General features: G+C 33.1%; 1 long non-coding RNA gene across 1 annotated transcript; it reads left to right on the top strand.

The window, feature by feature from the left end:
• Positions 1-27,687, top strand: LOC143051560 (uncharacterized). Its single transcript, XR_012970830.1, has 3 exons — positions 1-101; positions 22,738-22,921; positions 27,637-27,687. It is a non-coding gene; the product is annotated as an uncharacterized LOC143051560 (long non-coding RNA).

Genomic DNA, 27,687 nt, shown 5'->3' with positions numbered 1-27,687 from the left:
CAATCCCGTCATTCGGTGTCTCGTTTTGACAAAGCTTCCTGTTCTCAAACTACAGACAATTATTTTTAACCAAGAAGATGTCATTTCAATGACTTTAAATGGTAAGTTTTGAATATTTCTGTTATATCTGACTCAAGTGAAGAAATGACATAGGCCGTACTCATTTTATCTCATTTTAAAAAATATTTATTTACATTTTGAACACAGCAACAGGTCTATGGACACATTTCCGGGTTTCCATATCTCTTTTTCTTTGCATTTGGACGAAACTTTCTAAATGATGACTGAGAAGAAATGTTCAATTGAACGTTTAACTGAGTATTTTTATTTTCTTTAAGGTTAAAGTATTTATGAAACCAAATTTAAAAGTTAAAAGACAGTAAAACTTAGTGCAGTTGAAAAGTTTTTAGACACCAGGCGGCGCTGATGTTTGCCATTTTTTTTTGTGGCAAGTATTTTTTTTTATAAAAAGCTTGTCTTGAACCTTTCATTAAGACTTATAAATCCATTTAGAATTAAAATTGTGCTTACAATGTAAAAAGGGTCAGAAATTAGTCCAAATACAGGGGTTAAGAAATTTTGTTGTAGCTCACTAGCTCAGGGCTAATTGGTAGCAGGATTTTACTAGCCCTGCTGGAAGAACTACTAGCCCAGCAAAACTGACCTGCTAGCCCTAGTATGCCTTACAAATTCAGTTTGCTGCAATAACAATGAATTCTATAAAGTTAACAGTTTTTATCCATTGTACAGTAGATTTTTGCAAATTGGATACCCAAAACTTATGTTAGCAAAATCTATCCAATTACTGGCATTAGCAGATATATTCAATTAATTGATAATTGAATATTAACTGAATATTCTGTAATAATTAGTTGACCAAATCCCGAGATGATACAAGTCTTGACCACTGCTATACAAGGGTATATAAAGGATTGGAGGGTTTTTATCAGATACATCATCACGTTTTCTTGTCCGAACCTTGGTCAGCTTGCCCTAAGCTAATTTTGGGCTCTAAATATATTACAACCTGAGCACAGTCTCTAAACTGAAAAATTTTGTATTTGTTATAAATCTTATTTCTTTAAAAATCGAATTCATTTGAATATCAATGGAGATTATCATGATTGATGAAAATTTATTGCATCAAGTTTAAGTTTTCTGAAGACTGTTAATGTTTAGATCATGGTTCTGGAGACTTCTTCACAGTATGTAAACAAAAACAAAATGGCGTCCATAACTTGTGCACATGTTTCAAAAGTTATATCTGACAAAATTAAGTCAGGTTTCTGCTTTTAAAAAGGATTCACATTTATATTGCAATAAATTATTCAAGAGGAGGTACAATCAGATTGCAGAAGCAATGTACAATAACCCCTGTACTGATACATCGATATTGAAAGTACGGGATCCATCCAGATTTATTTGTTCTATTTTATAACTTGTACAAAATCAGTTCAAATTCTGGGAATCTCCGATGACGTAGTGGAATCTTATTGGCTAAGATAGAAAAGTGATGAGGGGAGGTTCCCCTTTCTATTTTAGAAACGCCAAGAATTTTTTGTCACTAGTCCGTCGGGCATATTGGGTTACAAGTTTTGGTTGCCCGAGCCCTAAATGCTGTAGTCCCGGGCGTCGGGCTAGTGGATTTTTTAACCCCTGAAATACATGTAACGTAACGGTACCCAAATTGCACCGAGTACCCAAATTGCACCTATTAAGCCAAAATAGTTAAAATAATCTTGCAAGATTTCCTAGAGACCGTAAACAATTTGTATTTTTATGATTTGATACTATGCACATCTTTCAACATAGGTCAAACTATTTAGATATGCACAAAACGTTCACAGTATTTATCAACAGGTGAAGTGTTTACTGAAAAAGCAAAATGTATACTGTCTTTTACTGAAACGTCGCATGGCGACGTCATCAAAACGTCATCTTTTTAAAATGATCAAATACAATATGTTACAAGTCTCCATTTAAAAAAAAATAAAGAGTAAGCATGGACTAATATCTAATTGTTCAAAATATTTGAAGAAATTAAACAAAAGCTCTGTTATCAGAATTTTGACAGTGCGAATTTAAGCATGGATGCAATTTGGGTACTCCTCATTTCAGAATCATTGATGGTTTGGAGGTCAGTTTAGACCAATTTTCTTATGATTCCGTATGGATTAACAATCAAATTAGTGTTCCTATATAATAAAGAAGGATACAGCTACAAAATAAACACAGAATGGAATTTTTTTTCTTTATCATAAAAAAATGTAGGTGAAAAAACTGTCAAAATAGGTGCAATTTCGGTACCGTCACGTTAAGGCCAAATAAAAATATATGTGGTTCCAGTTACCCTACCGTCCCTACTATTTCAGCTTAAGGAAGCTGGCTGTCATGTTTTGGAATTTTGGACAGATTTTCAAGCATCCTCTGGTTTTATCCGTTGGAATGCATAAACAAATTTTGCCCGATAACCCCCATTTTTCTTTTTATAATTCTTTTACATGTACATGATGTGTAGTTTTAAAGCTGTCTGTTTAACATGTTTAAGTCTTTTAAAATTTTAATTACTTTTTAATAGTTTTTGAAGACTTTCAGTGATATTGTTTGCCTTAAATTACCGGAGAATAAAGGCTTTTTCCCCTGGAGAAAAATCCCAATTTGAAAAAAAATTGGCTTAAAATTATTCCCAAAAATACAACTTTTTTCCCAAACAGTGCAGTCTCAGTAATAATTGGGCATGAATACAAACCGAAAAACACTCCAGGTAAACATTTTTCATGTCTAAAATGACTATATGTGCAGATTTGAGGGTCTATTTATGTATCATCACTGACAATAAGGTGTCTTATTTCAAATGAGGGTTTACCTCTTGAATGGGGGTCTGCAAATTGAAGTTCCAGTCAAATTCATGGTTTATTATAAATTTCCCAATTTGATAAAAATGACGCATATTTTCCCAATAAAAAAGGGTAGAGGTTGTTTTGAAAAAAGCCAACAATATCACTGACTTTAACTTCAGTCAGAGCTCAGACATAAATAAGTCTGAATCTGCTTTTGACTCATAGAGGTCTAAATTTGTGAGTTTTAGGATTTGTCTCCCTTAAATGCAAGACAAAATATGACTTCAATAAGTCAAATATTGTTAAGCAAGAAATGATTGACCAGAATCAAAAAGTTGCAAATATCGACTCCTACAAGTCGATAAGTTACCAAAATTGGTTAACTTCAAGACCCACGCATATTTATAAAAAGGTCATGCATCTAAATCAAATAATGACAACATTGAAAGCCAATGCTTTGTCTTCTAAAGAAAAATATGAAAGAGAGTCTAAAAAATCGGGGATAATGTTAATTAACCTTACAATGCAACCACCTGGATCCACACTTAATGAGGTAAAACATCTGTGTTTAGTAAGGATGTTCAATTAAATGATTAAATATAGATAGCCCAAGTCCTTGTGAACTCTCGGACAGGTTTTCGCTGTCATAGGTGGTGTACTTTGGCCACCAAGTCAAATCAAGTTTTTTCATAAACATAAATAGACCTAAACAAGTCTGTCATTTTGTGACTTAGATAAGTCTAAAATTGAAAACACATTTTAATAATAAATACATGTTTTGACTTCTTTAAGTCAAAAACAGAAATCGACTTGTTTATGTCTGAGCTCTGACTGAACTTGTCAATAATAAAGCTATGAAAAGTCAAGAGAAAATATTTTCCCGCCAAAATTTCAATGGCTTATATATCGAAAACGAGCACAGCGTCCTATATATTTTTTATGCTCTATGGATTCTTTTATTAATCCCCTATCAATATAAACTAAGCTTTTGAAAAGTTAATTACTTTGAAACTGAGAAGCGAACTCCCTTAAAAATAGCCTACCCTAAAGATTTATTGCCATTTTTCATTAAGCACTGTTAAAGTCAGAATGTTGCGCCCACAGTGTTCTAGGATTCCCATTACCCGTTACCCGGGGTAAGTGGATTAGGACAATGGGTAAGTCATTTTTTAGCCTTTGTCACCCGGTGGTAAGTCAATTTTCAAGTTCGGGAAAGCCGAAAAACTCTTGAAATTTCCCGGTCCTCTTCAATTTTCCCATATCTGCTTTTTATACGACCGCAAATTTTGAAAAAATTTTCGTCGTATATTGCTATCACGTTGGCGTCGGCGTCGTCGTCGTCGTCCGGCGTCCGAATACTTTTAGTTTTCGCACTCTAACTTTAGTAAAAGTGAATGGAAATCTATGAAATTTTAACACAAGGTTTATGACCACAAAAGGAAGGTTGGTATTGATTTTGGGAGTTTTGGTCCCAACATTTTAGGAATAAGGGGCCAAAAAGGGCCCAAATAAGCATTTTCTTGGTTTTCGCACTATAACTTTAGTTTAAGTTAATAGAAATCTATGAAATTTTGACACAAGGTTTATGACCACAAAAGAATGGTTGGGATTGATTTTGGGAGTTTTGGTCTCAACAGTTTAGGAATTAAGGGCCAAAAAAGGGCCCAAATAAGCATTATTCTTGGTTTTCGCACAATAACATTAGTTTAAGTAAATAGAAATCAATGAAATTTAAACACAATGTTAATGACTACAAAAGGAAGGTTGGTATTGATTTTGGGAGTTTAGGTCCCAACAGTTTAGGAATTAGGGGCCAAAAAGGGACCCAAATAAGCATTTTTCTTGGTTTTCGCACCATAACGTTAGTATAAGTAAATAGAAATCTATGAAATTTAAACACAAGGTTTATGACCATAAAAGAAAGGTTGGGTTTGATTTTGGGAGTTTTGGTCCCAACATAATAAGGGGCCCAAAGGGTCCAAAATCAAACTTTTGTTTGATTTCATCAAAATTGAATAATTGGGGTTCTTTGATATGCTGAATCTAACTGTCATGACTGTGTATGTAGATTCTTAACTTTTGGTCCCGTTTTCAAATTGGTCTACATTAAGGTCCAAAGTGTCCAAAATTAAACTTAGTTTGATTTTGACAAAAAATGAATCAGTTAGGTTCTTTGATATGCTGAATCTAAAAATGTACTTAGATTCTTGATTATTGGCCCAGTTTTCAAGTTGGTCCAAATCGGGGTCCAAAATTAAACTTTGTTTGATTTCATCAAAAATTGAATAAATGGGGTTCTTTGATATACCAAATCTAACTGTGTATGTAGATTCTTCATTTTTGGTCCTGTTTTCAAATTGGTCTACACTAAAGTCCAAAGGGTCCAAAATTAAATTTAGTCTGATTTTAACAAAAATTGAAATCTTGAAGTTCTTTGATATGCTGAATCCAAAAATGTACTTAGATTTTTTATTATGGGCCCAGTTTTCAAGTTGGTCCAAATCAGGATCTAAAATTATTATATTAAGTATTGTGCAATAGCAAGTCTTTTCAATTGGACAGTATTGCACAATGGCAAGAAATATCTAATTGCACAATATTGTGAAATAGCAAATTTTTTTTTAATTAGAGTTATCTTTCTTTGTCCAGAATAGTAAGCAAGAAATATCTAATTGCAAAATATTGTGCGATAGCAAGATTTTTTTTAATTGGAGTTATCTTTCTTTGTCCAGAATCAACTTAAATCTTTGTTATATACAATATGGACCATAATTTGCTATTGGGCTCCGTTTCCTATAACTATAGAAAAGTGATAAAATGTGAATTACTGTAAGAAAAGTTGCAACTACATCTAAAGATGCCATTATTTTTATCAACATACAAGTGTATGCTACTCTTCCCTAGAAAAAAAATTAAAATATACGAATTTCAAAGATTCTACAACCGTATTTTTGTGTCGTTTCTCGCGTTACTTATTGCTTCCGAAGAGCATAACGCTGACTGATTTATAGATAATCGTCACCGGCAAATTCGTAACTTTTGCTTTCAAATAACAAAGAATATCGACCAATAAGAATAGTGAGAAGAAAATGCCGAGAACTATAAGTATTTATGTAGCAGATGTAAGAACAGTGGCGTGATTTTTGTGTCCGATTTCGTAACGCAATTTTTAGATGATGTAATCTGCTTTGTTGTAATAGAATTCTTAAAAACAATATGCAAATATGAACTCTCGCGAGATGTTCAAACAGGTAAATCTGAGATGATTTACATTCTTGTTTTGATCTTCGTAATAATTAAGCAAGAAAATTACGTTGTCGTTATGCGTTATATTTCACACGAAACAGAAGTCCAGTTATTTATTAAAATTGTTTTTGTCCTTAAGTTCTAACCATTTCCGTTCATACGTGAAACACGTGACTAACATGTGATAACGCCATTACGGCCGGATGTACGAAATACTAGGTCTAAACATTGTTTTTGTTTCCAACGGGATGTTAGCAAACATAATCTGTAGACTTGTTTCGTCTTGTTTAAAAGAGAAAATTACAATTGTCAAAGAGATTGCGCCGGTGGTCTGTTATTTATCCTATGTGCATAATGCTACATACGATCCTGTGTGAAAATAAATGCCCAATGACTTGACAAAATCGATTTCATATTTGACAGACGTTAGAACACACTTCGTTTCCCGATAATGACGTGAAGAGTCCTTGGAAAAATCAATCGAAATTATGTCTCTTATCATTGTACCAATGCTCGTTGGATTGATTTAACTTCAGCAGTAAATATTACTGGATATTTTAGGTGAATAAATATAATTTAATAACAAATACATGTTAATATACCGTTACACTTAGAATGTACAAAGTTGGAATCCTGTCACAGTTTTATTTATTTTGGGAGTTTTGGTCCCAACATTTTAGGAATAAGGGGCCAAAAAGGGCCCATATAAGCTTTTTCTTGGTTTTCGCACTATAACTTTAGTTTAAGTTAATAGAAATCTATGAAATTTTGACACAAGGTTTATGACCACAAAAGAAAGGTTGGGATTGATTTTGGGAGTTTTGGTTTCAACAGTTTAGGAATTAGGGGCCAAAAAAGGGCCCAAATAAGCATTATTCTTGGTTTTCGCACAATAACTTTAGTTAAAGTAAATAGAAATCAATGAAATTTAAAGACAATGTTTATGACCACAAAAGGAAGGTTGGTATTAATTTTGGGAGTTTCGGTCCCAACAGTTTAGGAATTAGGGGCCAAAAAGGGACCCAAATAAGCATTTTTCTTGGTTTTCGCACCATAGCATTAGTATAAGTAAATAGAAATCTATGAAATTTAAACACAAGGTTTACGACTATTAAAGGAAGGTTGGTATTGATTTTGGGAGTTTTGGTCCCAACAGTTAAGGAAAAAGGGGCCCAAAGGGTCCAAAATTAAATTTTGTTTGATTTCATCAAAATTGAATAATTGGGGTTCTTTAATATGCCGAAATCTAACTGTGTATGTAGATTCTTAATTTTTGGTCCCGTTTTCAAATTGGTCTACATTAAGGTCCAAAGGGTCCAAAATTAAACTTAGTTTGATTTTAACAAAAATTGAAACCTTTGGGTTCTTTGATATGCTGAATCTAAAAATGTACTTAGATTTTTGATTATTGGCCCAGTTTTCAAGTTGGCCCAAATCGAGGTCGAAAATTAAACTTTGATTGATTTCATCAAAAATTGAATAATTGGGGTTCTTTGATATGCCAAATCTAACTGTGTATGTAGATTCTTAATTTTTGGTCCAGTTTTAAAATTGGTCTAAATTAAAATGCAAAGGGTCCAAAATTAAACTAAGTTTGATTTTAACAAAAATTAAATTCTTGGGCCTCTTTGATATGCTGAATCTAAACATATACTTAGATTTTTGATTATGGGCCCAGTTTTCAAGTTGGTCCAAATTAGGATCTAAAATTATTATATTAAGTATTGACTATTGTGCAATAGCAAGTCTTTTCAATTGCACAGTATTGTGCAATGGCAAGAAATATCTAATTTCACAATATTGTGAAATAGCAATTTTTTTTTTAATTAAGAGTTATCTTTCTTTGTCCAGTATAGTAAGCAAGAAATATCTGCAAGATTTTTTTTTAATTGGAGTTATCTTTCTATGTCCAGAATCAACTTAAATCTTTGTTATATACAATATACAATGTATATTCACTTTTTACTACCAACTGATAAATTTAAATAATCTTTATCATTCAGTGATAACAAGCAGTTTTTTTACATCTTAATATTTTATGATGTATTTAAATGAGTAGTAATTGTTGCAAACTCCATTAGAATATTTTAATTGAAATTAGTTTTGGAATAAGGGAAAGGGGGATGTGATTAAAAAATTGGGTTCAATTTTTCTCATTTGAAATTTCATAAATAAAAAGAAAATTTCTTCAAACATTTTTTTGAGAGGATTAATATTCAACAGCATAGTGAATTGCTCTAAGAGAAAACAAAAATTTTAAGTTCATTTGAATACATTCATTCTGTGTCAGAAACCTATGCTGTGTCAACTATTTAATCACAATCCAAATTTAGAGCGGAATCCAGCTTGAATGTTGTGTCCATACTTGCCCCAACCGTTCAGGGTTCAACCTCTGCGGTCGTATAAAGCTACGCCCTGCGGAGCATCTGGTTTATTCATGTTCTGCAAACACTTATCAGAAACGCAATAAACTTGTCAAAGGAGAAGTAAACTTTTACCATGCATGACTTGAAAGTAAGTATGTACTTTATTGATTTTAGCCAACTAAAGTAGGTTAAAATCTGGAAACCATGTAGATGGTGAACAGGTCACAAGTATCACATTGTGCCTATTTTAAAGATTTTAATTCCAAGTTAAAAGTTTTTTTCTTTACTGGATTTAAAGAATGTTACATTGCCAATGATTTGGAATAAATTGTATATAACTGGAATATCAAAACCAAATATCAATACATTTTTTTTGCTTAAACATCAAGATACAACAATTATGGTATCCTGTATCAATGGAGAAAATATGGAAAATTCTGAATAAATTGTACTAATTGTTTTCAAAACAAGCACATATTTAGGAGTTTTATAATACTGTTACATTTAAGATGGATTTTAAGAAAAAGTATACTGTTCAGATAATTTTAAGCAGATTTTGCAATAAAATAAAACTAAAAAAATGCTTTCGGTTTCTTATGGTTTCCTGTCAGGTTTTAAAAAAACTTTAATATAACATTGAAAATAGATTTTAAATATTAACATGAAGCAAGTAACACTAGTAATGGTGTTTATTTATGCCTTTTGAATTATATTGTGCAAAATAAAGAAAATAAAGATTGGTTTCCTGTTTGGTTTCATGTCACGTAAACGGTGAATCAAAATGTATTAATTTTTTCTCGAAAAACTCAATTGTTCCATTCATACTATTCTAACACCAACACAACCCACAAAATAAAAGTTAAAATTTTAGAACTTATAAAAAAGGATACAAAAAGAAACCAAAGGCCGAATACCAAATTATGGTCCATATACAATGTATATTCACTTTTTACTACCAACTGATAAATTAAAATAATCTTTACCATTCAGTGATAACAAGCAGTTTTTTTTACATCTTAATATTTTATGATGTATTTAAATGAGTAGTTATTGTTGCAAACTCCATTAGAAATTTTAATTGAGATTAGTTTTGGAATAAGGGAAAGGGGGATGTGATTAAAAAAATTGGGTTCAATTTTTCTCATTTGAAATTTCATAAATAAAAAAGAAAATTTCTTCAAACATTTTTTTGAGAGGATTAATATTCAACAGCATAGTGAATTGCTCTAAGAGAAAACAAAAATTTTAAGTTCATTAGAACACATTCATTCTGTGTCAGAAACCTATGCTGTGTCAACTATTTAATCACAATCCAAATTTAGAGCTGAATCCAGCTTGAATGTTGTGTCCATACTTGCCCCAACCGTTCAGGGTTCAACCTCTGCGGTCGTATAAAGCTACGCCCTGCGGAGCATCTGGTTATTTTTATTAAATCACGAGAAAAAACTTTGATAAAAGATCGAAGATTTTGTCGATGTCTATCGGCGCTTTTATTCAAGCACTCATTTACTAGGTGTAATCAAGCGCAAAAGAGACCACATTCGTCTCCTATCATTCTAAAAGTCGGTCACGGTGTCGGTAAAATCGGAAAATCCGGATTGATAACTGGTGCTTAAATCGGGTCATAAACGATTTTTTTCTTGTCATCGGAGGAAAATAAACTTACAGAACTTTGCATTTATTATAGCTCTTAATAAATGACATAGTAATAACTATAACATATTTGTCAAATTTAGTAAGAAATCGTTTTTTTTTAAATTTTGTACAAAATTCAATCGTATCCGATTCCAGCTTTGTTCAGACAAACTTCACAACATATAATTAAAAGCATGTCATAAAAGATTTTTGAGCGGCCCCCAGACCCCCGGCCATAAGGGCGGCAAGCTAAAGCTCACCGCAGCGGACGGCGCTTTGCGCCGTCCGCATTGGTTGGCGGATTTAACTTTTAGATGTGGGTAAGTAATTTTTTTATTGATCTTACCCGTGGTAAGTCAAGGTGCCAAAAAAATCCTAGAACACTGGCCCATCGACTCAACGTAAAAATAAACATAAAATAAAAAAAAATCCCTACCTATCTACCCTAACTTTTTTTCAGATGTAACTGGAACCACACATACTTTTTTATTTGGCCTATTTACATGATTTATGACGTCTGGCAAGGCTATTTAATTTTTTTTCTGGGACACCTTCCTATGAATTTTCTGGGACACCTTCCTACGTATGTCATAGGAAGGCGTCCCAGAAAAAAAAAATGAAAATACTTGCCAGACGTTATAATTATTTGGACTACTCAGCATGGTCAGGAATTCAATACCATTAATTGGTGGATTATACCTCAAATCTGATACTATCATAATTAAGATTGCTCAAATAGACTAGGGTTCGGTTAAGTATTGGGGTGAAGTAGATATAAAACACAGTCATACTTCACCTGAACAATGGAAGTTACTATACAGAAACAAAACAAACCTTAATTAAGACTTCCCAAAACTCATCCCAAAACTCAAACCTTAAAATAAATCCATATGCTGTCAGGCAGCTTGGAAAGCAGAAAGTTAAGCCCGATGATACATTTTTTGTACATATACTGGTCCCAGGGGACGTACTTAACTTACAAGGTGCAATTATTCAATTTACACGTCGTAAAGTCTCACTGTGAACTTAAGATGAAGAATGACAAACAAAGCGCCATCGCATGTTGATCTTGTTTAAATCTATATTCAAAATGACTTCGTGACGAACATTGTGAATGTCATCCATATATTATCCATAAACATGATAAACTCCCTTTATATACACATTAGTGACACGAATTAAGAGAACTGTTAAAACTTCTAACAATACAATTGAAAGATGATAGATGAACTTCAAGACAAATGGGGTGTGAACGGAACTACATGTAGTGTCGATGTGGTATCTGTGTACTATGGACACTGTGATTCTTGTTTCCACATGTTTTACTTATTTTAATATATATTATGCAACTGGTATGATCCCTTAAATATTTAACATTTCAAAGAAAACAGTAGTCAGAATACAGAGAAACTTTATATTAAAGCAGTATAATCGTTATTTACATGTACATGATGTAGATAAACGCGAAAAATAATTGTCCTCTCTAACATGTCTAAGGAGGTATAATAGTTGTGGTTCTTGCGATCTAAACACCATGATACGGAGAACGCTCTGATTGGCTTTTTAGCTCACCTACCCTGAAGGGACAAGTGAGCTTATGCCATCACTTGGCGTCCGTCGTCGTCCGTCGTCGTCCGTCGTCTGTCGTCGTAAACTATTTCAAGAATCTTCTCTGAAACCACTGGGCCAAATACTTTCAAACTTTAACTGAATGTTCCTTAGGGTATCTAATTTATAAATTGTATCCGAAGTTTTGATCTATCAACAAACATGGTCGCCATTGCTAAAAATAGAACATAGGGGTCAAATGCAGTTTTTGGCTTATAACTCAAAAACCAAAGCATTTAGAGCAATCTGACATGGGGTAATATTGTTTATCAGGTCAAGATCTATCTACCCTGAAATTTTCAGATGAATCAGACAACCCGTTGTTGGGTTGCTGTCCCTGAATTGGTAATTTTAAGGAAATTTTGCTGTTTTTGGTTATTATCTTGAATATTATTATAGATAGAGATAAACTGTAAACAGGAATAATGTTCAGTAAAGTAAGATTTACAAATAAGTCAACATGACTGAAATGGTCAGTTGACCCCTTTAGGAGTTATTGCCCTTTATAGTCAATTTTTAACCATTTTTCGTAATTCTTAGTAATCTTTTACAAAAATCTTCTCCTCTGAAACTACTGGGCCAAATACTTCCAAACTTTAATTGATTGTTCCTTAGGGTATCTAGTTTGTAAATTGTATCCGAAGTTATGATCTATCAACAAACATGGTCGCCATTGCTAAAAATAGACCATAGGGGTCAAATGCAGTTTTTGGCTTATAACTCAAAAACCAAAGCATTTAGAGCAAATCTGACATGGGGTAATATTGTTTATCAGGTCAAGATCTATCTGCCCTGAAAGGAGTAAGTTCGGTAAGTGCCATATTTGGCCCCAATTATAAAGTTCATGGTTACAAGACAATAATTGTTTTAAGTTGCCTTAGAGACATGTGAGAAAGTTAAACAGAGCTTTTTTTGTCAAAGTTTAATTCTAACACGTTGATTTTTACATCCCAAAAAGGTCAAGATAAGGGATTTTGGTGAAATTTGACAAAATCAGCTGGATTTCAACCAAATAAAGGACCAGGAAACATAGAGCGCAGGCGTCGACAAACTTAATATTTAAATAAGATATGTTAAATGTCTTCACAAACATTATTTTAAAAGATCTTTGTTGTCGACGTATGCGCTCTATGTTTCCTGTCGAATAATCTTTGGAAATTTACCCATTTTCATTGATCTTTTCTCGAAAAATCAATATGAGTACAACTTGTGACGTCATAATGAAACGCAGAAACGTAAAATTTTCAACAAAATTGCTTATATCCTATCTAGTCAATGTATTAGCTATAATTTATCGTGATATTGGTCAATAAATCCGAATTTGAAATTTACGCTAAAAAAGGGGGCCATTTTAGGACCTTATCGAACATACTCCTTTTCAGATGAATCAGACAACCTGTTGTTGGGTTGCTGCCCCTGAATTGGTAATTTTAAGGAAATTTTGCTGTTTTTAGCTCACCTGGCCCGAAGGGCCAAGTGAGCTTTTCTCACCACTTGGCGTCCGTCGTCCGTCGACGTCCGTCGTCGTCGTCGTTAACAATTTACATTTTGAACTTCTTCTAGAGAACCACTGAATGGAATGGAACCAAACATGGCATGAATGTTCCTTATGAGGTGCTGACCAAGTGTTGTTACTTTGTAGCCGATCCATCATCCAAGATGGCCGCCAGCGGGGGACTGAGTTTAACATAGGACCCTATGGGAAATGCATACAAATGACTTCTTTTAGAGAACCACTGAATGGAATAAAACCAAACATGGCATGAATGTTCCTTATGAGGTGCTGACCAAGTGTTGTTACTTTGTAGCCGATCCATCATCCAAGATGGCCGCCAGCGGGGGACTGAGTTTAACATAGGACCCTATGGGAAATGCATACAAATGACTTCTTTTAGAGAACCACTGAATGGAATAAAACCAAACATAGCATGAATGTTCCTTATGGGGTGCTGACCAAGTGTTGTTACTTTGTAGCCTATCCATCATCCAAGATGGCCGCCAGCAGGGGACTTAGTTTAACATAGGACCCTATGGGAAATGCATACAAATGACTTCTTTTAGAGAACCACTGAATTGAATGAAACCAAACATGGCATGAATGTTCCTTATGAGGTGCTGACCAAGTGTTGTTACTTTGTAGCCGATCCATCATCCAAGATGGCCGCCAGCGGGGGACTTAGTTTAACATAGGACCCTATGGGAAATGCATACAAATGACTTCTTTTAGAGAACCACTGAATGGAATAAAACCAAACATAGCATGAATGTTCCTAATGGGGTGCTGACCAAGTGTTGTTACTTTGTAGCCGATCCATCATCCAAGATGGCCGCCAGCGGGGGACTTAGTTTAACATAGGACCCTATGGGAAATGCATACAAATGACTTCTTCTAGAGAACCACTAAATGGAATGAAACCAAACATAGCATGAATGTTCCTTATTAAGTGCTGACCAAGTGTTGTTACTTTGTAGCCGATCCATCATCCAAGATGGCCGCCAGCGGGGGACTTAGTTTAACATAGGACCCTATGGGAAATGCATACAAATGACTTCTTCTAGAGAACCACTAAATGGAATGAAACCAAACATAGCATGAATGTTCCTTATGGAGTGCTGACCAAGTGTTGTTACTTTGTAGCCAATCCATCATCCAAGATGGCCGCCAGCGGGGGACTTAGTTTAACATAGGACCCTATGGGAAATGCATACAAATGACTTCTTTTAGAGAACCACTGAATGGAATGAAATCAAACATGGCATGAATGTTCCTAATGTGGTGCTGACCAAGTGTTGTTACTTTGTAGCCGATCCATTATCCAAGATGGACGCCAGCGGGGGACTTAGTTTAACATAGGACCCATGGGAAATGCATACAAATGACTTCTTTTAGAGAACAACTGAATGGAATGAAACCAAACATTGCATGAATGTTCCTTATGCCGTACTGACCATGTGTTGTTTCTTTGTAGCCCATCCATCATCCAAGATGGCCGCCAGCATGGGACTTAGTTTAACATAGGACCCTATGGGAAATGCATACAAATGACTTCTTTTAGAGAACCACTGAATGGAATGAAATCAAACATGGCATGAATGTTCCTAATGTGGTGCTGACCAAGTGTTGTTACTTTGTAGCCAATCCATTATCCAAGATGGCCGCCAGCAGGGACTTAGTTTAACATAGGACCCTATTGGAAATGCATACAAATGACTTCTTTTAGAGAACCACTGAATGGAATAAAACTAAACATTGCATGAATGTTCCTTATGAGGTGCTGACCAAGTGTTGTTACTTTGTAGCAGATCCATCATCCAAGATGGCCGCCAGCAGGGGACTTAGTTTAACATAGGACCCTATGGGAAATGCATACAAATGACTTCTTTTAGAGAACCACTGAATGGAATAAAACCAAACATGGCATGAATGTTCCTTATGAGGTGCTGACCAAGTGTTGTTACTTTGTAGCCAATCCGCCATCCAAGATGGCCGCCAGTGGGGGACTTTTGAATGAAATTAAACATGTTCCTTTCCTTATCAATGAGGTTGTGTTGTCACTTTTAGCCAAATTTTATATTTTTTCATATGATTTCAAAAACCCAAGTAGAATCAGGTGAGCGATACAGGCTCTTGAGAGCCTCTAGTTGGTTATTATCTTGAATATTATTATAGCTAGAGATAAACTGTAAACAGGAATAATGTTCAGCAAAGTAAGATTCACAAATAAGTCACCATGATGGAAATGGTCAGTTGACCCCTTTAGGAGTTATTGCCCTTTATAGTCAATTTTAACCATTTTTCGTAAATCTTAGTTATCTTTTACAAAAATCTTCTCCTCTGAAACTACTGGGCCAAATACTTCCAAACTTTAACTGAATGTTCCTTAGGGTATCTAGTTTGTAAATTGTATCCGAAGTTATGATCTATCAACAAACATGGTCGCCATTGCTAAAAATAGAACATAGGGGTCAAATGCAGTTTTTGGCTTATAACTCAAAAACCAAAGCATTTAGAGCAAATCTGACGTCAGGTAATATTGTTTATCAGGTCAAGATCTATCTGCCCTGAAATTTTCAGATGAATCAGACAACCTGTTGTTGGGTTGCTGCCCCTGAATTGATAATTTTAAGGAAATTTTGCTGTTTTTGTTTATTATCTTGAATATAATTATAGATAGAAATAAACTGTAAACAGCAATAATGTTCAGCAAAGTAAGATCTTCAATTAAGTCAAATTGACCAAAATTGTCAATTGACCCCTTAAGGAGTTATTGCCCTTTAAAGACTTTTTTCACAATTTGTTCATCATGTTGACTTACTTTAAAAAATCTTCTCCTTTGAAACTGCTGTATCAATTTCGGCCAAACTTAGGCTAAATGAGTTTCAGAGTATCTAGTATAAATTTTATATTTTATTTCCTTGTATGTCAAGAAACATAGCTCCTATGGCTAAAATAGAACATAGGAGAAAATGATTATTTTTTTTGGCTTTTGAAGAAAATAGGACGATCCAAAAAACATTTAAATAAATTGAAAAGCCAAAATAATCATTGATGAGAGATTTAACCAAAAGAATTAAGGTGAGCGATTCAGGCTCTTGAGAGCCTCTTGTTTTTATTTGGTATCATATGGCTTTGAAACTTTGTAAACTGTTTCATAATATACTAAGCTTAAATCATGCCAAGTTTTATCCGAATTTGTCAAGTTTTAGGCCCCTAATAGGCCCAAGACAACAATTAATGACCCCGCTTTTCGTTCTCCACAAATATAGTTCCTTTTAATTAGATTTTTTTGGGTGGAAATGAAAGAAGAGATATGAAATAAATTTTTGGATGTTGTATTTAAACTGATTTTGATATGGAATGAGTGATTAGGCCAAGTGCAAAAAGGTAATATTTACAGTTTTTGGAACATCTCTTGACTTGTCAATAGGGGTATGCATGGTATGGATGTGTATTAGCTAAATTTGTAAAAGTGATTGGTTCAATCTTTCTGAATTTTAGATATATCCCCTGCGAAATGATTATGAATAGGTCATGAATGTTCATGGATGATTCATGAATGATTCATGAACATAATTCATGAATTGTTCATAAAAGATTCATGAACAGTTAATGAACTAGACATGAACTACAAATGGACAAGCACGTTCATGAACCAGTGAATAATGAACTATTCATGAACAGAAAGTGTTCATGAACTCTTTGGTTCATTAAAGTTCATGAACAAAAATAGTTCTTGAACTTTTATTATTCATGAATTGTTCATGATTTTATAGTTCATGAACATGCTTGTCCATTTGTAGTTCATGTCCTGTTCATGTATAGTTCATGAATTTTTTATGAATGATTCATGAATTTGTTCATGAACCATACCAGTCCATGAATCATTCATGAACACATGAACTACTGTGTTTATGAAATGTTCATTAGTAATTTAATTCATGAACATTGTTTGTCCACTTGTAGTTCATGAACTGTTCATTTAAAGTTCATGAAATAATTAAAAAGGATTTTTTTGAATTTTCATTTTTTGTGTTATTATCATAAGTAAACTTCTCTTCCTGTCTGTAATTAAAATTGCTGTATCGGGACTTCCAACTTGAAATGCTAAATAACATCTTGGTGCAGTTGTTCTGCTTGAAATTCTTCACAGTTGAACAGATCTTTTAATCAATAAATGCATCTGAGTTCCCCCTGCAAAATCAAAAATCACTCCACAAAGAATCAAAAGTCCTTGATATTTGTTTTTATAAATAAACACTCAAGATTAAACAGTTTCTAACAGGTATAATACAATGTAATAATTTAATTTAATAAATGTTGTTTTTATTAAAATATCAATAGAGTAAGATTAATAACATGAATATCACTTCAGCCTTTTCATGACATTTCAAATAATGTACCTACCCCCCTTTTCCCCCTTTTAATATTTACCCACACACAATCATAAGAGTGGCTGAAGCATGAATTATTTTTACCTTGAAATACAATATATTGTACAAATCTATCAGTTATTCCTGAATGGAAATCATTAAACTAACACTGTAAAATGTAAAGGCTACTTTCTGGTGTTTTATATTTATTTTAATTAATCAATAATTATTATAAAATGCTTCAACAAATAGTTATTCAGCAAAAAAATATAATCAAAATATATATAATTTACTTATCTGATAACAAATCTGCTTTATTTTGACAGCTATATTACTTCACTCCTCATCAAACATCTTCATTTGTATTGTAAGCGTCAAAAACATCATTTTGCTGACGTCATTATGACGTTTTTCTATTCCCAGTCACTTGTAATCATTTGTCTACATTGTAATCTTTTGTCAAAGTCATTGAAGCGTTTTACAATAGGTAAACGTAATTCATTAATAATGATAATTATTGACACCAGTCTGCAATGTTTGGGAAAGAATGAATTGTCATTAATCTGTGCTTTTTTTCCAAGTTCCTCTATGTGCCGTATGATGGTTAAGAAAGGCACATGTTTGAACTTTGAGAGACAATCAGAAATTACATCTTTAGAAGAAAGAAATTAAGTTTACCAAATTTGTCATGATTGTAAAAACGAAACATGAGAAACATCTCCAGCTCAAAGTAAGTTACAAAACTTCAAAGTTAGTCCAAAATTTTGTATGACTCTAAAAATGTAACACTCTTCTGGCGTAGTATGAAAAAAAGAAAAAGGTGCTGAGCTAATTTCTGTTGTTAAATGATTTTTTTTTAATGATTATTTTATTTTCTTTAATTTACCACAAAAAAGAGAGATATTTTATTTTTTTCTCCAACTTTTTCTCTTTCTCCCAGCCTTCCTCTCCTTTCTCCTACCCCCTTTCTCCTTTCTCCTACACCCTTCCTCCCTGTCTCCCTGGTTACCCCTGTCCTCCCCCTCATACATGTACATGTATTTACACTTTTGCTATTCAACTGAATTTTGTCTCAAAATGATCTCAAGATCTGTAAATGAATAAACTGGAGGTCATGCTAAAAGCACTTTAATTGTGATGTCATGATACAATGTAATGGATGTCAAATTTTATGAGAACTTGTATGACAGTCAAATTTATGATTTTTTTTATAAACTTTATGTATTCATTTATTCATTAAAAGTTCATAAAATGTTCATGAACATGTGTTATGAACAATTTATGAACATTATGAACTGACTTACAGTTCATTAAAGTTCAGAAAATATTCATGAACTGCATTTTATGAACTATTCATGAACTAAATTCATGAACGAAACTTAATGAACTCATTATGAACAGTCATGCATTGTTCATGAACATTCATGAACAGTTCATGGTGGTTCATCAGTTCATGAATTTCATCTCGCAGGGGATATTTGGACTACAAAACGGACTAGGACTATACATTACACACACAAAAAATTTGACAAAAGTGCATGGTGCAATTTTTTTAATGATTCAAAACGTTATAAAGAACTGATAGAGGAATTAATTGTGGTCTGTGGCCTGATAATAGAACCATGCAATTTAACGTCTCGGGTGTTTTCCTATAGTAATAATAGAACCATGCGGTCTATCTGATATTGATAACCCAAAAAACGTAATTAACCCTCATTCATGATATATTTTTTTTTATAAACATCTTTAAATTTGTGAAATTTGGCTAGTACAGACGAGATTTAACTCTTATAATAATCTCATTTAGTTTAGCTTGGTATTATTTCGATTGAAGAACCCCAAAGACTTTTTAGGAATATAATTTTTGTCTCCATAAAAGACGCTTAACTGTCCTTGTCAATTTTTGGTCTTTGGCTCGTTTTGACATTTTGTAAACATGACTTCAGCGATTTGTTGTTTTGTTCTATGAATTAATGGTACTCTATACTGTTATTCTTGTCACCGTGATGAAGTTATAATAATACAAGAAGTGCAGACGAACTGCATGAAATGTCCTCTGATACAAAACGTCTGGAATAAGTATGGTATCGACAAAGACCCAAATTTAATCATTAATGTACAAAAAAAACCCATTAACATGAACAAGGCAACAGTACCAGTTTAAACATAGTAAATAAAGGTTAACTTAAATATTGTTGGGGTTGGAAGAAGTTATTGTATATATATTCATTGAAATTGAAATTACAAAATCACAGGAACAATATCCATGATTTTATTTAAAATCATAAACAGTCAGAGCTCAGACATAAACAAGTCTATTTTTGTTTTTGACTTAAAGAAGTCAAAACATGTATTTATTATAAAAATGTGCTTTCAATTTTAGACTTATCTAAGTCAGAAAATGACAGACTTGTTTAGGTCTATTTATGTTGATGAAAAAACTTAATTTTACTTGGTGGCCTAAGTGCACCACCTATGACAGCAAAAACCTGTCTGAGAGTTCTGACATAAGGACTTTAGCTATCTGTATTCAATTATCTAATTGAACATCCTTACTAAACACAGAGGTTTTACCTCATTAATTATGGTTCCAGGTGGTTGTAAGGTTAATTAACATTATCTCTGATTTTTTAGACTCTCAGTCACATTTTTCTTTAGAAGACAAGGCATTGTCTTTCAATGTTGTCATTATTTGATTTAGATGCATGACCTTTTTATAAATATGCGTGGGTCTTGAAGTTATCAAATTTTGGTAACTTATCGACTTGTAAGAGTCGATATTTGCAACTTTTTGATTTTGGTCAATTATTTCTTGCTTAACAATATTTGACTTATTAAAGTCGTATTTTGTCTTGCATTAAAGGGAGACAAATCATAAAACTTACAAATTTAGACCTCTATGAGTCAAAAGCAGATTCAGACTTATTTATGTCTGACCTCTGACTGATAAAGGTAAGTACCAACACCTTTTTGCAAAAATATACTGATACTTTTTTGTCGAGCCTGCAACTTTTGTTGCAGAAAGCTCGACATAGGGATAGTGATCCGGCGGCGGCGGCGGTGTTAGCTAACTTCTTAAAAGCTTTATATTTTAGAAGGTGGAAGACCTGGATGCTTCATACTTTTTATATAGATACCTCATGTTACGAAGTTTCCGTCAGTCACATGTCCAATGTCCTTGATCTCATTTTCATGGTTCAGTGACCACTTGAAAAAAAAGTCAAGATTTTTTGTAATGTTGAATTCTCTCTTATTATAAGTAATAGGATAACTATATTTGATATGTGCGTACCTTGAAAGGTCCTCATGTCTGTCAGACAGTTTTCACTTGACCTCGACCTCATTTCATGGATCAGTGAACAAGGTTAAGTTTTGGTGGTCAAGTCCATATCTCAGATACTACAAGCAATAGGACTAGTATATTCGGTGTATGGAAGGACTGTAAGGTGTACATGTCCAACTGGCAGGTGTCATCTGACCTCGACCTCATTTTCATGGTTCAGTGGTTATAGTTAAATTTTTGTGTTTTGGTCTGTTTTCCTCATACTATATGCAATAGGTCTACTATATTTGTTGTATGGAATGATTGTAAGGTGTACCTATCTAGCGGGCAGATGTCATGTGACCTTGACCTCATTTTCATGGTTCAGTGGTCAAAGTTAAGTTTTTGAGTTTTGGTCTTTTTATCTAATACTATATGCCATAGGTCATCTATATTTGGTGTATGGAAATATTTTATGATCTTTATGTCAGTCGTGCAGGTTTTATTTGACCGTGACCTCATTTTCACGGTTCATTGCACAGTGTTAAGTTTCTGTGTTTTGGTCTATTTTTCTTAAACTATAAGTAATAGGTCAACTATATATGTTGTATAGAAGCATTGTTAGCTGTACATGTCTGCCTGGCATAGTTCATCTGACCTTGACCTCATTTTCAAGGTTCATTGGTCTTTGTTTAGTTATCTTGGTTAATGTTAAGTTTATGTGACAGTTGTATTAAAGCTTAGCTTTATACTTAGGACTATCAACATAATATCAATGATTAGTATAGAAGGTGAGACATTTCAGCGTGTGCACTCTTGTTTATTTTTTACAGAAGTCAATTCAAATGGCCCATTATTTTTTAAAATGGCCCATTGAATTTATTTTCGAGGGGCCCTGGGACCATAGTGAAAAAAACCTTCCAGATCACTGGGTAATCACATTTTTAACCCTTGTACCAGATCACTTTATGTAATCTTTTTCCCACCATTTTAAGGCTTGTGCAGTTTGCAGGCTGTTGTAAATCGATGTCAGTAACCATGGTAACACAATTTATTTTGCACGTCTAGTATATCAAATGGTCGTCTCCTTAGATAAATGTGATTATCAAAATAAATTTCATCTAGGCTACATGTATATATGTTATTACATTTTAATAATGTATCACTAATCATAGATGTGGGGTAATTGGTTTTTATCTTCAGAAAATTTGAATTAGTTCGTTGTGATAACAATGTTAATCAATTGTTTAACAAAAACACTGTGATATAAAAAATAGACAGGTACATGTATGTGAACCATAGGCTTCACTCTTCGAATTACAGAATTCCCCGTATCTAGCCCCCTCCTTTACTCTAGCAATCTGAAACATGAATTAGATATCATATGCCTGTCTTGTGTACAAGTACATACCACTAAATACGCACCTGCAATCAAGAAATTTCGATTAGTTAAGTACACAATGTTCTTTATAAAATCTGAATTACGAGGGAACTGTATGACCTTCACTGTATTGTCAGCGAATTTTATTGGCATTCCATTCTTGAAACTACATTTAATAATATTAGACCCAGGATTGTTTTTTTACAGGTTTACATCTGTTTATAAATAAACTCAATCACAGATACCAGGATTGAAATTTTGTATTTGTGCCAGACGCGCGTGTCGTCTACAAAAGACTCATCAGTGACACTAAAATAAAAAAGAAGTTAAAAAGGCCAAATAAAGTACGAAGTTGAAGATCATTGAGGACCAAAAATTCCTAAAAGTTTTGCCAAATACAGCTAATCTATTCCTGAGATAGAAAAGCCTTAGTATTTCAAAAATTCAAAGTTTTGTATACAGTTATAATTATGACCATATCAATGATAATTTACATGTTCAACATTTTATATAAATCTTTATTTGCAGATTCTGATCAGGCTTATTGACTGGTGGCAGATGGGGTAAAAATGTATGTAATATAAAGTGGCATTAAGGCCATGAAGACAGACTGTACAATAACATGCTGAAGTTGCAATAAGAGTTTGACGAAGACCCACGTGTAATCCCTTATTGACAGTTGCAGAACTCTGGCCAACAGATTTCACATTGGGTATTTAACATGTTTAATCATTTAATCATAAAGATAATTAAACAGAGGCTTTACGTATGACCCGGATGTAATGGAGGGGGCATTAAGATTTCACATTGGGTATTTAACATGTTTAATCATTTAATCATAAAGATAACTAGACAGAGGCTTTACGTATGACCCGGATGTAATGGAGGGGGCATTAAGATTTCACATTGGGTATTTAACATGTTTAATCATTTAATCATAAAGATAATTAGACAGAGGCTTTACGTATCAGGGATGATTCCACTATATAGTTTAGGGCCGCTAAGCGGCCCTTAAATCGGCCAGCGGCCCCCCAAAAATGTACATGAAAATGAATTCCCAATTCAGGAAAATAAAATAAAAATCGATATTTCCGGAAAAGTGTCTGTCACCGATTAAGGCAACTATAATTTTTCATAGTTTGTTGTCAAAACGTTTTAAAATCCAGATAAGAATGCTAGATGTTTACGATCGCAATTTATAAACAACGATTTAATTATGTCAGTCAAAATGTAGCATAAAATTTTATCAGCCGAATTCAATTGATTAATATGTTATAGGAGTATTCGATCTTGTAAAAGCAGATCGCCCAGCAGGTTGATAAAAATGGGTGTCAAAGCAGACCTCGGCAGAGAGAAAATTCAAATTTTGATATAACATTGATGGATAAAGTTTAATGGGTGCCGATCTCGTAAAAGCAGATCGCCCAGCAGAGCCGGTTATATAATATGATGAAAACTTGTTTTGTAAAAGAAATTATTTCATCAAAGGACAAAAGTTTGAGCGTTTTTTGAAAATAATGTTGATGATAGACCATTCATGAAATACGATGTCATCATTTTGGAACTATTTCAAAAGTTTTGAAGATGATTCAAAATAATTTTAAAGAACACTGGTCCAATATTGCTTTAAATATCTTATCAATTAAGTATACTTTTGTAATTGCTTTTCTGAATTCGACAATTGACCAGTCCAATTTGAAATCCATTTGAATCAAGGTAAATTTTTAGAGATGACCTGCTGTTGAAAAAATACCCGATGAATGATTTTTTCAGTGGTTTATGTTAGCTGAAATATATGTTTTTGTAATAGGCCTAGGTGACTATAGCTAAGATGATAGACTAGTGCATCATATTCAATGATATTCATGTCATAACAGTAGCCCATCCAGAATTATTCAAAATGTGACAATTTAAATGAACATCAGTGTACAGGTTAAACTTAATAATAATAATATACATTTTCCGTGTTTACAGGAAAATAATGTTATTTCGTCTTAGATTTTATGTTTATAAAATTCCCAATCAGAATAAAAATTCCCAATTTGATGTTCAAGGGACCCATTTGAAAACACCTGGAATCATCCCTGCGTATGACCCGGATGTAATGGAGGGGGCATTAAGATTTCACATTGGGTATTTAACATGTTTAATCATTTAATCATAAAGATAATTAGACAGAGGCTTTACGTATGACCCGGATGTAATGGAGGGGGCATTAAGATTTCACATTGGGTATTTAACATGTTTAATCATTTAATCATAAAGATAACTAGACAGAGGCTTTACGTATGACCCGGATGTAATGGAGGGGGCATTAAGATTTCACATTGGGTATTTAACATGTTTAATCATTTAATCATAAAGATAATTAGACAGAGGCTTTACGTATGACCCGGATGTAATGGAGGGGGCATTAAGATTTCACATTGGGTATTTAACATGTTTAATCATTTAATCATAAAGATAATTAAACAGAGGCTTTACGTATGACCCGGATGTAATGGAGGGGGCATTAAGATTTCACATTGGGTATTTAACATGTTTAATCATTTAATCATAAAGATAATTAGACAGAGGCTTTACGTATGACCCGGATGTAATGGAGGGGGCATTAAGATTTCACATTGGGTATTTAACATGTTTAATCATTTAATCATAAAGATAACTAGACAGAGGCTTTACGTATGACCCGGATGTAATGGAGGGGGCATTAAGATTTCACATTGGGTATTTAACATGTTTAATCATTTAATCATAAAGATAACTAGACAGAGGCTTTACGTATGACCCGGATGTAATGGAGGGGGCATTAAGATTTCACATTGGGTATTTAACATGTTTAATCATTTAATCATAAAGATAATTAGACAGAGGCTTTACGTATGACCCGGATGTAATGGAGGGGGCATTAAGATTTCACATTGGGTATTTAACATGTTTAATCATTTAATCATAAAGATAATTAAACAGAGGCTTTACGTATGACCCGGATGTAATGGAGGGGGCATTAAGATTTCACATTGGGTATTTAACATGTTTAATCATTTAATCATAAAGATAATTAGACAGAGGCTTTACGTATGACCCGGATGTAATGGAGGGGGCATTAAGATTTCACATTGGGTATTTAACATGTTTAATCATTTAATCATAAAGATAATTAGACAGAGGCTTTACGTATGACCCGGATGTAATGGAGGGGGCATTAAGATTTCACATTGGGTATTTAACATGTTTAATCATTTAATCATAAAGATAACTAGACAGAGGCTTTACGTAAACAAGTTTCTTTCGAAAACAATGTAAAGGCAAAGTGTACACAATTAACTACTCCACAGAATTTATGACCCGGATGTAATGGAGGGGGCATTAAGTTTTACCCTTGTCTGTCCGTACGTCCCAAAGTTGGATTCCGTCCTCTTACTTTAGTTTGCCTCAACCAAATGTTATGAAACTTATACACAATGCTTATTACCACAAAACATAAATTAATTTTGAATTTTGGTGGCGTCATTTTAACCGTTCTAGAGTTATGTCCCTTTACAAATGGAAAAATTGCTGAATTTTTATTTCCCTTCTTTTACTTTAGTTTGCCTCAACCAAATGTTATGAAACTTATACACAAGGCTTATTACCACAAAACATAAATTAAGTTTGGAATTTGGTGGGGTCATTTTAACCGTTCTAGAGTTATGTCCCTTTAGGTTTTACAAATGGAAAAATTGCTGAATTTTTTCGTTTCCGTTCTCTAACAAGTTAGCCTAAACCAAATGTTATGAAACTAATACACCATGCTTATTACCACAAAATACAGATCAAGTTTGAATTTTGGTGGTGTTGCTTTAACCGTTATAGAGTTGTGTCCCTTTACCATGTTTAGAAATGGAAAAATTGCTGACTTTTTTGTTTCCGTTCTCTAACAAGTTAGCCTCAACTAAATGTTATGAAACTTATACACCATGCTTATTACCACAAAATACAGATCAAGTATGAATTTTAGGGGTGTCAATATTACTGTTCTACACTTATGCCCCTTTATAACGTTACATTATATGCAAGCGGGGGCATCATCTGTGTCCCATGGACACATTCCCCATTTATTTATTTAATTAAATGATTGCACCAAAGGCAGATTCCATAAAGAAAAGAAAATTTCCGTCAAAAAGAACAAATTAAGAAAAATGATACTAACTATTATCTGAATGATAATATGTGAATGTTTTATTGAATAGTAATGTTAAATAAAGCAAGAAAACCAATTATTGGATATGATTATTTCCATTAAAAGTAGAAATGATTGAAACAAGTTGAAAAATGTGAAATGTTTGGCGGAAATTACTTCCCATTTTTTGACACAAGGTTTATGTTTTACGATGCTTTAAGTTGATACTGGTATCATGGTTTTTATAAGTGTAGTCTGATTATTCAAACATCCCTGTGACCAAATCTTTTGCTTTTCTTTTGTTAAAAACATCTGTGATATATATTTTTTTCAATTTCAAATACCTTGCTTATTTGATGTTCGTCGTTATGATAGCAACATGTTCATAACATCTTGCCACATCATTATAGGTGCTTATATAAGCTTGTTAAAACTGTATTTCATAATGTACATTAAACATACACATTTTAGATCTTTCGATTTACTTTATTTAATCAATAATTTTATCAAATCTGTTGCTAACATAATTTCTGCCAAACTTGTCATCTTATGTTAGCAACATTTGGATGTGCTACAAATTAGAGTTATCTGTCCTGGGTTGAAATCTTGTTAAATGTCAGGCAGCGGTATTTTACAGGAGTTCTTAATATGACTTTCAACTAGGATAAGATCTTCAATGTTACGGTAGTTAAAAATCTCAAATATATATTGTCCGTCAAAGTTATATGTTAGCACAATCTTATGTTAGCAACACTATTTAGTCCGTCAAATCTTATGTTAGCAACAATAATGTCTGTCAAATCTTATGTTAGCAACAAAAAAGTCCGTCAAATATTATGTTAGCAACAAAAAAGTCTGTCAAATGTTATGCTAGCAACAAAAAAGTCTGTCAAATATTATGTTAGCAACAATAAAGTCTGTCAATTCTTATGTTAGCAACAATGGTTTTTGTAGTAACAAAAGAAAATATTTACTAAACATTTAACCATTATTTGTTCCACATGCACAACTGAAAAATTGTGTATTATTTTGAATGTGTTTTTTACTGTAATGAGGTCAAATTTAGAACCCCCTTTAACAAACTTTAACAAAACAGAACCGATCAAACTTTCATTAACTTTCATGACTATGCTGATGATTCATCAAAAAAAATCTTATTTTATGTTTTTTTTGTTTCTTGTAGTTAATGCCCCTTAAAAATAGTTCTCTTCAAATTACAACTCTTGTGTACAAACATGATAAAATGTTGTATTTTTCTTTTACAGGATATAATGGCAAGTTGGGATGAGGTAAGATTTTCTTCTTTAAAGTCAATG

This window comes from Mytilus galloprovincialis, chromosome 11 (genome assembly GCF_965363235.1).
Source record: "Mytilus galloprovincialis chromosome 11, xbMytGall1.hap1.1, whole genome shotgun sequence".
NCBI classification, from domain to species: Eukaryota; Metazoa; Mollusca; class Bivalvia; order Mytilida; family Mytilidae; genus Mytilus; species Mytilus galloprovincialis.
This window is presented reverse-complemented; position numbering and strand designations above follow the sequence as displayed.